The sequence below is a fragment of the Leptonychotes weddellii genome, chromosome 10, assembly GCF_054177405.1.
Source record: "Leptonychotes weddellii isolate Sample4059 chromosome 10, ASM5417740v2, whole genome shotgun sequence".
NCBI classification, from domain to species: Eukaryota; Metazoa; Chordata; class Mammalia; order Carnivora; family Phocidae; genus Leptonychotes; species Leptonychotes weddellii.
In genome coordinates, this window is record NC_138378.1 from 13,684,852 (window position 1) to 13,701,492 (window position 16,641).

At 44.2% G+C, this 16,641-nt stretch overlaps 1 long non-coding RNA gene across 1 annotated transcript; it reads right to left on the reverse strand.

The window, feature by feature from the left end:
* Nucleotides 1-841: 841 nt before the first annotated feature.
* LOC102737881 (uncharacterized) lies at nucleotides 842-3,598 on the reverse strand. The gene is made up of 4 exons (XR_014148940.1): nucleotides 3,421-3,598; nucleotides 2,390-2,550; nucleotides 1,843-1,992; nucleotides 842-1,089 (listed from the first exon to the last, which is right to left on the reverse strand). It is a non-coding gene; the product is annotated as an uncharacterized LOC102737881 (long non-coding RNA).
* Between the last annotated feature and the right edge of the window lie 13,043 nt (nucleotides 3,599-16,641).

Here is a 16,641-nt window from a genome sequence, read left to right on the forward strand (position 1 = left end):
TCTCAGGTCCTTAACCCGGTACACATGTACTTCTTGCTCATGTCATAGTCCCAGGCAAGTGCAGAGGACAGGCTGGACCCACCCAGGAATTCAGAACCCCGGGCTCCTTCCTCCAGGTCCTTGATGTCCTCTCTATGGTGTCAGCAGGTGCTGAAAGAGTTTGATGGGCCAGATCCAGAATTGAAACACATCACTCCCGCTCCCATTTCACTGACCAGAGCGCACAACTAGCTACACTCAGTTGAAAAGGGAGGTGAACAACTCAGCCTAGCCACGGGCCCAGGGAAGAGTGGACACCGTGGGTACTGGTGCTCACTAAGATTAGTTATCTTTAGCGCCCCCTGTCTCCTGCTACAGGATCTGTCCTCTGGATCAGTTCAGTTTTTCCAGATGAGGATCCCCTCATTCTCTGCCTGATGGCTTTACGCCTGACTGTGGGACCCCTGCAGCTAGGTTGGGAGTGAGGGCGAGGTGAGGGGGGACCTCACCATTTGTGAGCAGCTTTTCACCTCTTCCTGTCATCAGGTGACAGTCACTGGGCTCATCATTTCACACGTTATACCTCTCATCCTCAACTTCATGGAACTGGCACTGCGATTCTCCTCCCCATGGTACAGGTAACAAAACTGAGGCTCAGTGGGACAAAGTCCCATAAATTTGTCCCAAATTAGAGAGCCAGTGATCTACAGACGCAGGATTCAAAACCATACCTGCTTGGCTCTGAAATGTTCTCTTTTCCCACTTCCTAGCTTAGGTGAGAAACCCCACACATGCAGACGTGTCATTCTTCACTTCACCCCTCATATCTAGACCAGATGCAATGAGTCAAAGAAGTTGGAAATGCAGAGAGAACCTTGTGTATTTATTTATTCACTAGCCAACTGTCATTTCCTCTTGTGTGTCAAGCCTCAGGCAGGATGCTGGGCATACACGGATAAAACAGGCCCAACCTTAGCCTCCTGGAGGTGTTGGTCACGGAGCCACAACTTCATCAAGACACTTTCGCTTTTCTCGGGCTTGGGGAACAAAGGAATCCTCAGACCACACATACCGGGAAGTCCTAATCTTTTTGAACTGGCAAGAATACATCTGTGGAAAGAAAATAAAACAGAGCCTCGGCACAGGAACAATCCCAGGGAGCCTTACATTCCTCCCAGCCAGAGGGTCCCCCTGTCAGTGGGCCCTACATCCCTTGGGATAAGAAGAGAGAGAACATGGAGCTGGAATAGTCAAAACAGCGCTGGTCTTTGGTCTAGGATTCCAGAACAAATCCAGGTTGTTCTTGGACTGCTCCCATCTTCATTCTGGTAAAATCCGGGCATTGGGCTAGATCATCCTGGAATGGCCTCTCGATCTGGGCATCACCCTGGGGTTTCCTGTGGTTCCAGATAACCTAGCCAATCAAGGCCATCACCTCAGCAACACTCTCTCCATGCACACAGCACTTTGAGGTTTAACAGGAGCTTTTACATGTAGTATCCCAGTGGATATACTTGTGTCCATTTTACAGCTGGGGACACTGAGGCTAAGAAAGATTCAGTCAGTTGCTCGTAGTCACACAGTGGGTCAGAGACAGAGGTGATATGAAAAGATAAAATTCTTGCCTCTTGTATCATGGCTCCTTTCTTCTGACTCATTCCAAGAAGCCTTTCCTCCCAAGACCCAGCATTATTAGTCACAGGTGACCCTGGGAACTGTTTGCTTAGAAAACTGGGGGTGAATGGTATTAAGGGGCAGTGGATCTACTTGAGGGGGGGCCAGTGGTGCATAGGGAGATGCTAAGCACCCTCCTTCTCATGGCAGGGCACCACACCGGGGATGTGGATCTGCACCAGATCTTACCTTTCACTGGCTTGACACATGAATTCCCACACACCCCCTTGCAGCACTTGAGACTGTTCAGGCAGTGGCCGTCATTCAGGCAGATGTCTATGGGGTTGGGCCTCTTGCACTGGCCAGTGACCACTGGACACTTCCCAGGATTGACATTAACTGGTGAGAACGGGGCCACAACTCAGAGGCTTGCCCCCCTAGGCATCACCCCTACTCCTACCCCATCTCTAACCCGTGCGTGTAAATCACTTTCTCTCTACCTTGGCACCCATACCGAGGCCAGTGCGTGTCCTGATGGAGCCCCCGTTCCACCGAGGGGGCCCCAACCAGTGTTGTAAGTGTCTGAGAGGCGCAGTGACTCATGAGCTGAATGAGCAGCTAACTGACTGACTGGTTTCCCAGCTGTTGGACTGACTCGCCGGGAATAGCAGTCAGTCAGCTGTGGCTCTGCCCCACCCTCCAGCCCAGTTCCGGGGAGCCCCCACCACTTCTCCGACATGTGTGTCCTCAAGCTAAAGTCCCCCGGGTCCCCTCTTCCCGGGCTATGTTTCCTCACCTGGCTTTGATGGGTCTACAGGATCCATGCATTTGATGCCACAATAGTCGTGACAGCATTTCTCTCCTTCGGACATTGCCAGTCGCTCTGGCATTGAGGGGGTTCAAATATAAGGCACATCACATGAGGCCTGAAGGGGCAGACTCCATGCTTGGCTTTTTCTAAGGGTGAGAACAAAGGAGGAGGAGGGAGCTGATTCTGAGTCATGACTATAATCCCAGACAAAGAATCAGCTTCCCAGGAGGGGAGAGAAAACTAACTCAGGCAGCCGACCCCAAAGGAAGAGAGGGAGCTGTGAGGGTTCCAGGTTGAAGGCAGGTGTGGGGCGGTGCCAGGCTCAGCCAGCCACTCAACCAAGAGGGAGTCAATGGCACAGGAAAGAAGGTATAGATGGTGGTGTGCTGGTATTTGCCAATTGCCATGGTGTAAATACTGCTCCCGTGGCTGATTCCAAGCTACCAACGTGATGTCCACTAGCCCGCAAAAGTCTTGAAAAGTGTACGCCTTGGCTGTTGTGAGCCAGCCCCAGCACACGGCTGGACAGAGCTCACAGTCAGGTGCTCCTGGCCCGCGGCTGACTGGGAGCGAGGCGGAGAGGGACCACGGTAGTAGGAGAGGCAAGTCATCAGAGCCTGAAGGAAAGATTGCAGATCAACTGACAAGTCAGTTGAGACAGAGTGACCATTTAAAAAGAAACAGTAAGAGAAAAAGAGAACATTTTGGAAAATTAAACAGAGACCCAAATAATGCGACAGAGCCAAAGACCAAATAGAGAAGGAGCTGCAGAGAGAGAACAATAAGCAATACAGGGGCTGGGGTCACCGGGTCCATCTGGCAAAAGGTGGGTTTCTGGACGCTCAGAAGCTCTTAGCTGAAGTCCTCAGAGAGATGCTTGAAATTAGGGGCCATGGGCCAGACCACAGGAAAGGTGACTTCAAGGTCAGCCCCTGGACTAAGAGGAGGAGGCTACCGCCATGCTGAGCCATCATGGACCCTGGCACCTGGATATGGCCAGAGAGTCTCCAACTCACCTTTGCTGGCACCTTCCACAGTCCGGGATGTGAGGATTTGGAGGGCAAGGAGCACCGTGAAGGTGATGAGGCTGCCGGGTTTCATAGTGACGGCAGGTGGGGCGGTGGTGGCCAGTGCTGGCCTTTCCCTTTAAAATCCTCCCAGGGTGTGGTCCCTGCAGAAGTGCTGGAGGCCCTCCCTGCTGCTCCCTGCTCAGCCGGAAATTCAGGGGAGGATAGTAACTCCACCCCCCAGAGTATCGATGGCAGGAGCCTGAGGCCTAGGAAGGGACGTGTGGAACTTGGAGGGGGAGGTGTCAGCAGGCTGGTTGGGAGGCCATTCTGGAAGCACCTGTCATGGGCCTTTGGGGGGGGGGGCGGGGGAGGGGCCCAGAAGGGAGCCTACAATGCAGAACCAGAGGTCATTACAAATGAGCCTCTCTACTTGCCTTGACCTTCCCACACTCCTGGACTGGCTGCTGATTACCCGGCGTCACTCCCTTTCCCAGATTTCAGGTGACGCCTTCGCCTGCTCACTCTGGACTTGTGTCCACGTAAAACCCGCAGTCCCGGGCACTCTGCCAATCCCACGGGGGTTTCCCTAGGAGCCCGTGTGACATGACTAGTGAAGAACGGACAGCAACCCAAACCACTTCGGGCCTCGGCTTCCTCGCTGTGAGGTGGGGGTAGTCCTACCTGCCTGGGTCACTGAGCAGGATCGGAGATAAAGGGGGTGGAAGGGCGTTGAACAGAGTGAACACAGGCCCCAGAGGGACGGGGTGGGGGGTTGGTGGGGTGGGGGGAGCGAAGTGGATGGGAAGCCACATTTGAGCCCCTTTCCCTGAGATGAACTGATAGGACGCTTCCCAGCAGTCAGCTGGTCAACCAGGTAAGCAAAGCGTGCCCTTTGTCCTGTTCAAAAAGTTTTCCCACACCTCAAGTTACCCCCACTGTGCTTTCATAATTATAATGAAGGTTCTCATCAACTGAGCGTTGGCTAAGTGGCAAGAAGTTCGTGTGGAACATTTCTAAATATCAAAAGAAAGCCTATTAAATTGTAACCAAGGAAAAAATGCAGGGGATAGAGAAACCAGAATGTAGGGGAGAAAAGAAGGAAGCCTCCACGATGGGGTAACAGAAGGTCCCAGAGTGACAGCGGAGTGCCAGAAACACAGGGCGGCCAGTCCAAACTGGAAAGGGTCACAGGGTTCCAGGAAATTCACCTTCTGGAAGGTGAAATTAATAGCACATTTGGTGCATATGAACACGGGGAGGAGGTTTTGGCAACCAATGAAGAGTTTGTGATTGAAAAGTGATATGTAAGTAGAAAACCAAGCAAACATAAAACCTGACAATTTTTCATGTCAAAGAAAAAGTTGTGCCAGAAAGGAAAAGTAGTTTGGTTTATTACCTAGTTCAGCCATGATGAGTGTCCACATAGTCATAGTGAAGTAAACTGCAGTGCTGATCTCATCAAATTGTCACATAACTCTCTCTCTCTCTCTAAAATAAATAAATACAGCTTCTAAAAAAATGGGGTGCCTGGGTGGCTCAGTAGGTTGTGTTCGACTCTTGATTTCGGCTCAGGTCATGGTCTCAGGGTCCTGGAATTGAGCCCTGCATTGGGCTCCATGCTCAGTGGGGAGTCTGCTTCTCCCTCTCCCTCTGCCCCTCCTCCCACTCACATTCTCTCTAAAATAAATAAATTAATTAAAGAAAACCTGTCACATAACTAATGGGAGGGAGGAGATGGAAGGGTGAGTCTGTATACTAGAGGTGTGGGGAGGAAAGCAGTGGACAAAAATCTCATCTTCAGTAATGGGAAGTCAGTAGATTATATCTAAAACTGCAAAGTCAAGTTTAACAATGTGAATATTACTTAGAGACAGGGAGATAAGTGACAATGTCTTATCTAGACTAAAAGTGGTTTCCTCTGGGGGTGGGTGTTAGTAAGCAAATGCTGTTTGTCACAATAAGCTTTGTGAGATTATATGACTCTTGAGTCTACTGGCATGTATAACTTTGATAAAAATAAAGATATTTAAAAAGAAAGTCTATTATCTCACTTAGCTTACCATGAAGATGTATAATCATCCAGGTAAAGCACTAAACATTATTCTTCTTTCAATAGGGTCCCTTTGGACATAAGACTCACTGAGTTGGGAGCTCCTCCTCTGTTCCCCATCTTGCCCTGCACTTAACACCCTCTTAATGATTATCACCAAGGATTGTCAGTGTCAGTTTATGAAGATGCTGCTCCATGAAAAGATAAGGTCCTAAATAGGAAAGACTGTGTGTATGTTGTCTGTAAAAGTCACCCAATTTAGTGTGTGGCTCTGAGTTGTCACAAAGGTGTGCAGCCCCATAACCACCACCCCAACCAAGAGAGAGAACAGCTCCATTCCCCTCTTGAAATTCTCGTCGCACCCTTTGGAGTTGATCCCGTGATCCCCCTTCAGCTCCTGGCAACAACTGATGTGTTTTCTGTCCCTATAATTTTGCCTTTTTGAGGGTGTCATATGAGTGGAATTGAACAGGCCATATAACCTGTTGAATCTGCCTTCTTATGCTTAGCAGAATGTCTGTATTCCCAGGAGTTTGTTCCTTTCTATGGCTAAGCAATATCGTGTTGGATGGAGATTGTGGTGTCTAAATGGGGTGTCTCGCGATCGGATGGGGGCCCCCAAATGTGGGGTGATAATCAGGTGGAAGCCAATGGCATGGGTGGCAAAAGAATTCACCCACAGCTGAACAAAGGAGATAGAAGTTTATTGAATATACCACAAAGGAGCATTGGGTAGGACAAGCAGAGGAGAAGCCGTCTGCCACAGGGTAGTGGGTGGGGGCTGCTTTTAAAGGAGGGGAATATGAGGAGGTATGGCCATGTATGGAATCTTCCTTTATTGGTAACTGTCCCTAGTTGTAAGTAGCCCATTGGTCAGTTAGGGCCTATGGGTATTCTGAGGTGGGTCGCCTGATGGGTCTGTCTGGATTCCATTGCTCAAGCCTGTTTGCCTAAAGGGGCCTCTGCAGAGATGTCCCAGTTTGTTTATGCATTCCCTAGTTGAAGGATTTGGGGGTTGCTCCCAGTTTTTCGTGGTTATGAATAAAACAGTTATAAGTATTCATGTACAGGTTTTTGTGTGCATGTGGTTGACATTTCTCTTGGGTAGTAACACAAAGTAGGATCGATAGGTAGTGTGGTAACATATGTTAATTCTAATAAACTGCCAAATGATGTCCAGAGTGTCTGTACCATTTTGCATTTCCACCAGCAGGGGATTCTCACCAGAGTTCTCATTGCTTTGCATCAGTGATTGCACTTGGTAATGACGTGTGTGTGTGTGGTTTTGTTGTTTGCTTGCTTTTGGTCATCCTAATAAATACATAGTGTATTTCATTGAGCTTTTACCTTATATTTCCTTAAAGACTAATGATGAAATGATTATTTTCCTGTGCTTATTTGCCATCTGTATATATTCTTTGGTGAAGTGTCTGTTCAAATTTTTTACCCATTTTTATTGGGTTGTTCGTTTTCTTGTTATTGAATTTTGAAGTTCTTTATATATTCTATATACAAATACTTTATCAGATATGCATTTGGCCGATAGTGTTTCCCAATTGGTGGCTTGTCCTTATTTTCTTAACAGTGGTTTTCAAAGAGCAGAAGTTTTTAATTTTGATGAGATCCCACTTATCATTCTTTTTAGCATATTTTTGGTGTTGTATCTGAGAAATCTTTGCATAACCCAAAGTCACAAAGATTTTCTTCCTTACGTTTTTTTCTATAGTTCTAATTTTTGCAATTACGTCTGTGAACGATTTTGAGTTAGTTTTTGTAAACGATGTGAAATATGGATCAAGGTTCATATTTTTACATTTGGATGTTCATCTGTTCTGGTATCATTTGAACCATTTTTTTCTCCAGTGAATTCTCTTTGTACTTTTGCCAATAGTCAATTGACTCTATGTGCATGAATCTCTTTTTGCACTCCCCACTGATCTACGTTGTCTGTCCTTTGGCCAATACCACAATACCTTCATTACTGTAGTGCTATGGGCTGAATGTTTGCGTTTCCTCAAAATCCATATGTTGAAGCCCTAATCCCAATTGTGGTGGTATTAGGAAGTGGGGCCTTTGAGAGATGTTTAGGTCAGGAGGGTGAAGCCCTCATGAATGGGATTAGTGCTGTTATAAGAAGAGATATGAAAAAGATGATCTCTCTCTCTTTCTCTCTCTGCCACGTGAGGACACAGTAAGGAGGTGTCCATCTGCAAACCAGGAAGAGAGCTCTTGCTGGACACCAAATCTGCCAGTGCGATGATTTTGGACTTACCAGGCTCCAGAACTGTAAGAAATAAATTTCTGTTGCCTAAGCCACCTGGTCTGTGATGTTTCCTTATAGCAGTCTGAGCAGATTAAAACACGGAGCTTTATCGTAAATCTTGATTCCAGCCCAAATTGTTTTGGCTATGGTTTACCATCAGGTTTTATAGCTGACCCTGGCTGTGCCCTGTCCTTAATCTCAGGGCGCTCACCATCCCAGTACCTGCCAGTGGCATTTAGTATAAGCACCTGGGCTACCCTGCCTGAGGATTTTCTCTCAGCCCAAGTCAAGGGAGCCAAAGACCTCAGGGAGCAGAAAACCCAGCCAGTGACAGATGGGAGCTGGAGGATAAATACCCCCATTTTTTCACTCTGGATGGGAAATTCCAAGGCAGGTTCTATACTACCTTCCAGAGTTTTCCAACAGTATTGAGCCCCAATTGCCCATACCAGCAATATTCTCAGTACCACACCCTTTTCAATTTCCTTCTGCCCTGTCTCACAGACCTATTCTCTGAATAGTGTTCCTTCGTCAACTCCCAAATAGATTACTTGTCCTCAAATTATTGCCCCAGGGTCTTGCTTCCAGGAAAGATATATCCCAGCACCTAGCTCAATAACTGCCACTTGTAGACTGCAACTGTTCTCGCCAGAGCAAAGACAATACAAAGCAAAGACAATACAAATACAAAATACAAAGACAATGTTTAGTTCAGGAACCTAACACGGTACATGTTGAATGAATGAAACAATGAATAATTCACTGAATGAACTAATGAAGGAAGCCAGGAAGAGCCATTAGCCAAATTTCAATCCCGCCTTCCCAATTCATGGTAGTCCTTGGGGACACGCATTCATGTCCAGATTTGTAGTGTTTCTTTCTTATATTTGGAAAAGGTTCTCTGAAATATGCCAGCAATCTCCAAGGGGAATGGAGGATCCCTCGACCATCAGGCAGGCCATTTGAGATGGTGGGCTGGTGCCGACAAATTGGTGGTGGGTGTCAGGACAGAAACCTACTGGATTGAGCCAGAAGATAGAGATTGAGAAATGGGGTAAAAATAAGGGAGGGTTACATCAACCACACCCCTCTCTACCAGTGATCTCATGGATGACAATAGTTGCCAGATCTTCTCCCACTGAAATGAGCTTCACAGTTGATTCCTTCCTCCTGGGGTTTTCCCTATGCACCTCTTCCTAGATGGATCTTTTGAAACTTACAGAAGGTTTGAATGCCCTCTCAACCATCCCCACAAATCCACTGAGTCTGTGGAAGTAAACTCGCACAATGCTATGCCCTTTAGACTTTGCAGTTGCTTGCTAATGCAGCACTAAGTACATGGATATTAATTATATCATGATTATTTGAGTGCTCGAACATATATTTGGCCTCATAAATAATCATGTGTGCAAACTGAAAGAGAACATCAGTTTTCATACAGCAATTGATAAAAGATTTTAGTCTGGCCATATATTACCATTACTTTTTAAGGCAATAGATATTTTTTTAATTTCAATCTGAGATGGATATAGATACAAATATGGATAGAGGTATTTGAAGCCCTTAACAGCCTTTTTCAACCTGGTTCCTCTGTGAGAGAATGAAGCTGTGGTGTCTAATAGTCACGAGGGCTATCGGACGAGGACTGGTTCTCAACTCAGGTTCGGCTCATCACCACTTGAAAATTGATACTTGAGAGACAAATGATGGTGGGAAAGCAGAGGCTGCTTTATCTAGGAAGCTGGGAACCTGAGAAGGTGAGGGACTAACATCTCAAAGACCATCTTCCCAGTCCAGGACAGCTGGAGGGTTTTAAGAGGAAGGCAGGGAAAAAAGGAAGGGGGCTACATGCAGGAGAAGCACGTTCCCTGTGCTGTTAGTCGTACGTCACCGTTACCCTGAACAAACTTGCTGGCATCAGGAGGGCTGTTTTCAAATATAGTCAGGCCTTATCTTCTGGGAAAGTCTGGTCCTTCACTCCTCAAGGCCAGCGGTCTGCAAATCTCAAGGAAAGTAGGTTAGTTCTGCTATAGAGCTACAGAGGGACTTAAAGCCTGACCACGTATTAATTGATTAAGTTACAGGCAAGCAGAGACTCAGATACCACTGGAAGAAGTATAAATTGCCCATTCGGTTGGCAGAGTTACTTGATGTTTTCTGTAAGAACAACCTAGCCTTGCCAAAAGGAAAAACTTAGAAGCAATTTGAATTCTAGGTATACAGCGTAGGGGGAAAACATGCCCAGGGGTATGAGGATTCTTGCTGTGGGAGGGAGTCTCTTTGCTCCCAGAGACTCCCAGCCTCCAGGCCAGACTCTGAATCACAGACGCGGGGTATGCAGAGAGAAGCAAGTGCTTTTATGAATTCTCTAATCAAAACTCATTTTCTATGCCCAGCCCTTTTCTGGGTGCCAGGGGTACAAGAAGAACTAGGCATGAAGAAGAATCTGTGGTAGAACCCAGGCTTCAGCTTGGAATGCCCAATATTCTGGGCTGGTGTGGGGAACGGACACCCTGGACCTCTCACAGTGGGAATCCTCAGTGTCACCACGCTGGCCACCATCTATCTACAGCAGAACGTTAGGTCTGAGCTTCCACGCCATGGTGCAGCCACCTTACTCCCAGATCCTCCACTTCAAGGGGGACCTCTGGCCATCAGGTTCGAAGGCTACTTGAGGTAGGAAAGAAAGAGCATGCGGTGGCAATCCTAGTGGCTTACTGCCTCAGTATTCCCACTCGGAAAATCAGGACACTGGCTGAGTGATCCTTACAAGTTCCCCAAGGCTAGTGGTCCTGGTGGGCTTTAATCTGGACATCCCCGAGGACCCAGAGGAACACTCTTTATGGATTACAAAGCCCTGTGTAGGATGTTTCCTGATCAAAGTGATTATGTCCACCTTACAGATAAGAAAACTGAGCCCAAAGAGATACAGTCATCCTTCATAGTCATACTGTAAGTCAAAAGCAGGTTTTTTTTTAATTTAAATTCAAGTTAGCTAACATATACTGTATGATTAGTTTCAGGGTAGAGTTTAGTGGTTCATCAGTTGCACATAACACCCAGTCCTCATTCCATCACATGCCCTCCGTAATGCCCATCACCCAGTTACCCCATCCCCCCACCCACCTCCCCTCCAGCAACCCTCAGTTTGTTTCCTATGATTTTTCTTGTCCTCTATGTTGTAAGTATTTTAGAGAGAAGAGGGCAGAAGGGGTTCACTTGCAATTCTGAGATCAGAAACTTATTTTATTCTATTTTTTTAAAGATTTATTTATTTGACAGAGAGAAACACAGCAAGAGAGGGAACACAAGCAGGGGGAGTGGGAGAGGGAGAAGCAGGCTTCCCGCGGGGCTCAATCCCAAGACCCTGGGATCATGACCTGAGCTGAAGGCAGACGCGTAATGACTGAGCCACCCAGGCGCCCCCAGAAACTTATTTTAAAAATAACAAACCACTAGAAACAAAATAAAGGTCTCCTTGGACATGACCACAGTTATTTTCATCTTTCCCTCCTAGAGGCAATCACAAACTACAGAATACCAGCAGGGTTGAGGGATTCAAGAAATTCAAATATCTATACAGAAGTGATCAATTTTCTATTAGTAATGCCTCTGGGTGAATTCCATAATCAGAGCACCTGCCTGGCTCTGTCTGTACAGCCTGCAACTCTTGATCTCAGGATCGTGAGTTCAAGCCCCACATTGGGTGTAGAGCTTACTTTAAAAAAAAAAAAAAGGCAAACCAAGAAGAAACAGACTCTTAACTATAGAGAACAAACTGATGGTTTCCAGAGGGGAGGTGGGCGGGGGGATGGGTGAAATAGGGGGTGGGGATTAAGGAGTGCACTTGTGATGAGAACTGAGCAATGTATGGAAGTAGTGAATCACTCTAATGTACACCTAAAACGAATATTACACTGTACATTAACTAACTGGAATTTAAATAAAAACTTAAAAAAAAAGGTTCCATAATTGGCTAGCAGACTTTGGGCAGCTCCTCTGGGCATAAGGCATATACACCAGGTTCAGTCTGGAGAGAAGAAGGAAAACCCAGAAGCTAGTATTATTGAAGACATCCCTGAGCCAGCTACATAATTTGTGAGGCTAGCGCAACATGAAAATACAAGGCCCTTTTCAAAAACCATTAAGGATTTCAATGGTGGCAGCAGAGCATGACTCCCGTGTGACTGTATAGGCTCCCACACCCATGAAGCTGGCCCAGTTCTGCAAGCAACCATCTCTATGATGCTGCAAAATCATTCAGCCTTCTGAGGCATAGTCTCCTCTTGTTTGAAAGGAGGGGTTTAACTTCCTCACTCAGTAGAGTTGTTCTGACATAGAAAGCTGTCAGTAAATAGTGGGTGTTACTTTTATTACCATAGGGGTCCTGCACATGTTACCCCAGCAGGTGTTGCTGGGCTGCACTCTGGGCCTCAGGCCACTGGGTCTGCACTGCAGGTGTTCTGGGCCATTCAGCCCCTGCCCTGTCTCAGATCTGTTTCTCTCTGCTCTGACCAGCACATGCCCTCTTTGCCTTAGGTAAAAGTCCCTTCCTCACCCAGGCCCATCAACACTATGTCACCAACTTGTGGCTGTCCCCGGGGCCACCTGACGTTATCCAGGTATTGTCATTTTATACCATGCTATTTAAAAGGGCTATTTTTAAAAGGCATTTATGCCTACTCAGACATAGGACAAGTAGAGAATTCTTCCTTCAGGTCAAGATCTGAGCAGACATGAAGTTTCCAGGAAAGAAACCTGAGACGATTGCCACAGAGAGATTTGGAAAGAGTGGAAAAAACAGGGGGTCTTATAGGTAAAATTCTTCCCATAACACTTTATGTTAACTACACTGGAATTTAAATTAAATTAAATTAAATTAAAAATAAATAAGTAAACAAAATTCTTCCCGATCTTCGGAGGGAGACAGCTGGGACCCCAGGATCTCCTCCTGTCCTCACAGCCTAATGCCCATCCCTACAAGGGTTCCTCAGCCAGGTTCTTCCTGGGTTGAATGTTAGAGGTTTTGGCAATGCTGATTCCCCTCCTGGCCACTGCCACAATTCTCTGCCGAAATGAGAACTGAAGTCCATCCCCAGGGGAGTGGCCCTGGAATGTGGGGAGGGGAGCAGAAAGCATGAACATCTGGGGAAGAGGACGTGGACCGACAGAGGGGGAGCTCAACCAGCTCCCCAGCCCTATAACCCTCAGTGCGGATGCTCCGTGAAAGATGCCAGCAACAACACTGCGGGTTGTTGAACAAACTTCCCAACTGTTCCATTACAAACAGACGCTCAACATTAATATTCTGTTTACCCCAGCTTTTGTCCTGTGTGTTGTTTTACAAAATGGGAACTATACTGTCTAGAGTACCTCAAATTAATTTTTCATTAACATAGCAATACATGTACACAGCTTGAAGATTAAAATAGTACTTTAAAAACAAACAAACAAACCACCAGTGGGGCACCTGGGTGGCTCAGTCGGTTAAGAGTCCAACTTTTGATCTAGCTCAGGTCTTGATCTCAGGGTTGTGAGTTCAAGCCCCACGTTGGGCTCCACACTGGGCGTAGAGCCTACATAAAAACAAAACAAAACAAAACAAAACCACCAGCAGGACATTTAGGCCTCCCTCTTGACTGTGCCAACCCCCAACTTCTACCCCACTGCCTTTCTGGTCCCCCAGAAGTAATGGCCGTCAATTCTTCTATTTTTTGTGACATTTACTTCCATACTTTATAATTGTATGTATATACTGCCCACTTTTACTTCTTCAGATGTAGACCTTATCTGCTTACTTCCTGTTATGGATTTTCACTCTTCTATAGATCTCTATACCCTCCCAAAATAAATATATCACAATTTTAGTAAAATCCATATTCAAGGAAAACACTATTACAACTCAGTGTAATTGTTACTGCTGAGTTGAGTTGAATGCCATGATCACATTTCATTCTTTTTTTTTTTAAAGATTTTATTTATTGGGCGCCTGGGTGGCTCAGTTGGTTAAGCGACTGCCTTCAGCTCAGGTCATGATCCTGGAGTCTAGGGATCGAGTCCCACAGCGGGCTCCCTGCTCAGCAGGGAGCCTGCTTCTCCCACTGACCCTCCCCCTCTCATGCTCTCTGTCTCTCATTCTCTGTCTCTCAAATAAATAAATAAAATCTTTAAAAAAAAAGATTTTATTTATTTATGAGAGAGAGTGAGCGAGTATGAAGAGGGGGAGGCGCAGAGGGAGAAGCAGACTCCCTGCTGAGCAGGGAGCCCAATGCAGGGCTTGATCCCAGGACCCCGGAATCATGACCTGAGCCGAAGGCAGACGCTTCACTGACTGAGCCACCCAGGCGCCCCACATTTCATTCTTCATACAATTTTTGTTTTTTCCTGAGATCAATTGCATTATTATTTCATTCTTTTTCCCCTTAAAGAAAAACAACTCTAGCTAAGTCTGTGACTCTGCAACAGCTCTGTAAAATGCCTCCCACCAAGACAGTGAAGATCTGGGAAGAACTAAACAACATAATTACTACAGTACTCTTATGGATGTACCATTGAATTTTGGATACTGGTAACAGAAACTATGATGTTTCTCAAGTAGTGGAACATTAATAAGTATTCATTATATACCAGATCACAAAGAAACCCCCAATATGTTCTTATAAAGTAGAAACAATACAAACGATATTCTCTAGTAGCCATGCAACGTGGTGAGAGATTAATACTAATTTTTTAAGTGTCTTTCTTCCCAGAAATTTAGAAACTCTCTGTAAAACAATTATTAGTCCAAAGAGGAAATAAAAACTAGAATCGCAGAATTTCTAAAAAATTACTGATAATGAAATGTTACATATGAGATGCTAAATAATTTGAGTTAAGTAGTAATCAGAGGAAAATCCATAGTTTTAAATACAAATAGAAAAAAAAAGTTGAAAGGGTGAAAATAAATTAAATACACAGCTCAAAAAGCACAAAAGAAACACAAAAGTAAACCAAGGCAAAACAAATTAAAAAAACATTAATAAAGATAAAAGCAGAAAATAACAAGAACCCCAAAAGTAGAGTTGAACTAATAAATAAAATGGTGTCTTCAGAAAAAGATGCATAAAAATAAACAAATGGCTAGCTAATCTAATATCAATAAAAGCCAGAAAGCACAAATACACAACATAGGAAGGACAGAGCAAAGGGAAACAGCTCTCCAACAGGGGAAATTTCTAAAATCACGAGACACTTATTTGTACAGAATTATGCAAATAGATATAAAATTTGGGGTGAAATAAGTAATTTCCTAGGAAAGTGCCATGTATCAATTTTTCCCCAATAGAGATAGAAGGTGAAAGTAGACCGATTTCTCAAGAAATAGAGACCATTGCAAAACTACCCCCTCTGTTTCCACAGGAGCTGCTCACAAGCCTTCGAAGACATGACACTTTAAATCCAATGTCACTTAAACTACCATTCCAAAGTATCAAAAAAATAATATTCCCAGGTCTTTTTATGAAGTAAGTATACAATTGACCCACCCAAGCCTGGCAAAAGTTACATAAAAAGAGAAAGTTACACATCAATTTCACTAATTAATACCAATTCAGAAATCCAAAATAAAATATGAGTAAACAGAATACAATAGCATATTTAAAAAGGAAGGCATCATGAACAAATGAAAGTTTTTTTTTTCCCCCGAGGAATCCAAGATGGCTAAACATTAGGAAATCCTTCATATAACGTATATATATTTAAAGAGGAAAAAAATGATAGGATTCATTCTCATAGATGCTGAAAAGACCTTCCAAAAAGTTAACTCACTCTCATTTATTATTTTCTTTGAATGTATTCACATTTGATAAACTAAAAAATTGACCAATACCTTTTTCACAGAGAAACACAAAACCTTTTTTCCATTAAGGCTAAGAAGAATGATATCCTTTAACTTCTCTACTACTTCATATTATATTGGAAGAGGTAGTCAGTGTTATTGTACAGGATTTTAAAAATTAGACACATAAAAATTAGAAATAAATTATTAAAATTATCATTGCAGATAACATGATAGTGTATCTATCAAAGCCAAAAGATTCCATGCTACACCTAACATAGTGAGAATTTTGTATTAATATTCAAAAGTCATTGTTCTTCTTACATGTAAAGAAGTTAGGAGATTTAACATGAGGGAACATTTTATTCACAAAACAACAAAAAAATTTAAACAGTAGAAATACACACCATAAGGAATTACCAAAATTTAAAAACATTTCTGAAGTACTCAAAAGTATACTTAAATTGGAAGACATCCCTTGTCTTTGGATGGAATGGTTGCAACATAATAAAAATGTCAAATTTCTTCAAGTTTATTTAATATGACCGCAATAAAAGTACCAGTAAGGTTTTTTTCTCCCCCAGGGCTTAGAAGCGTTGATTCTAAACTTCATATGAAAAGCAAACGAGCAAGAATAGCTAGGAAATCCCTGAAAAAGCAAAGCATCAAAAAGGACTAGCCTTACCATATGTTAAAAGATACTATCGTGCCTCTAGAGTTAAAGCAGTGTGGTACTGGTATATGAATAGGCAAATTAAAGGAACAAAACAGAAAGTTCAGAATAGCATCAGCTACAAATGGAAATATCATGTATGATAAATGTGGCATTTCCAGTCACTGGAGAAATATATACTTTGTAACACACGATATTAAGAAAGCCATAATAATTTTTTAATGCGTGGCCAAAAAAGAAAAGAAATTATAGTCAAAATCAAAAGACAGGAAAAATTGGGGAAAGTATTCTCAGCTAATATCATAGAAAAACAGCTGATCTCCCTCATATATAAAGAGCTTTTTAAAATAAAGAAGAAAACTATCAAAAACCCAAGAGGAATGTGATTGAAATGCAGGAATAGAAAATTCATAGGAAAAAATTAA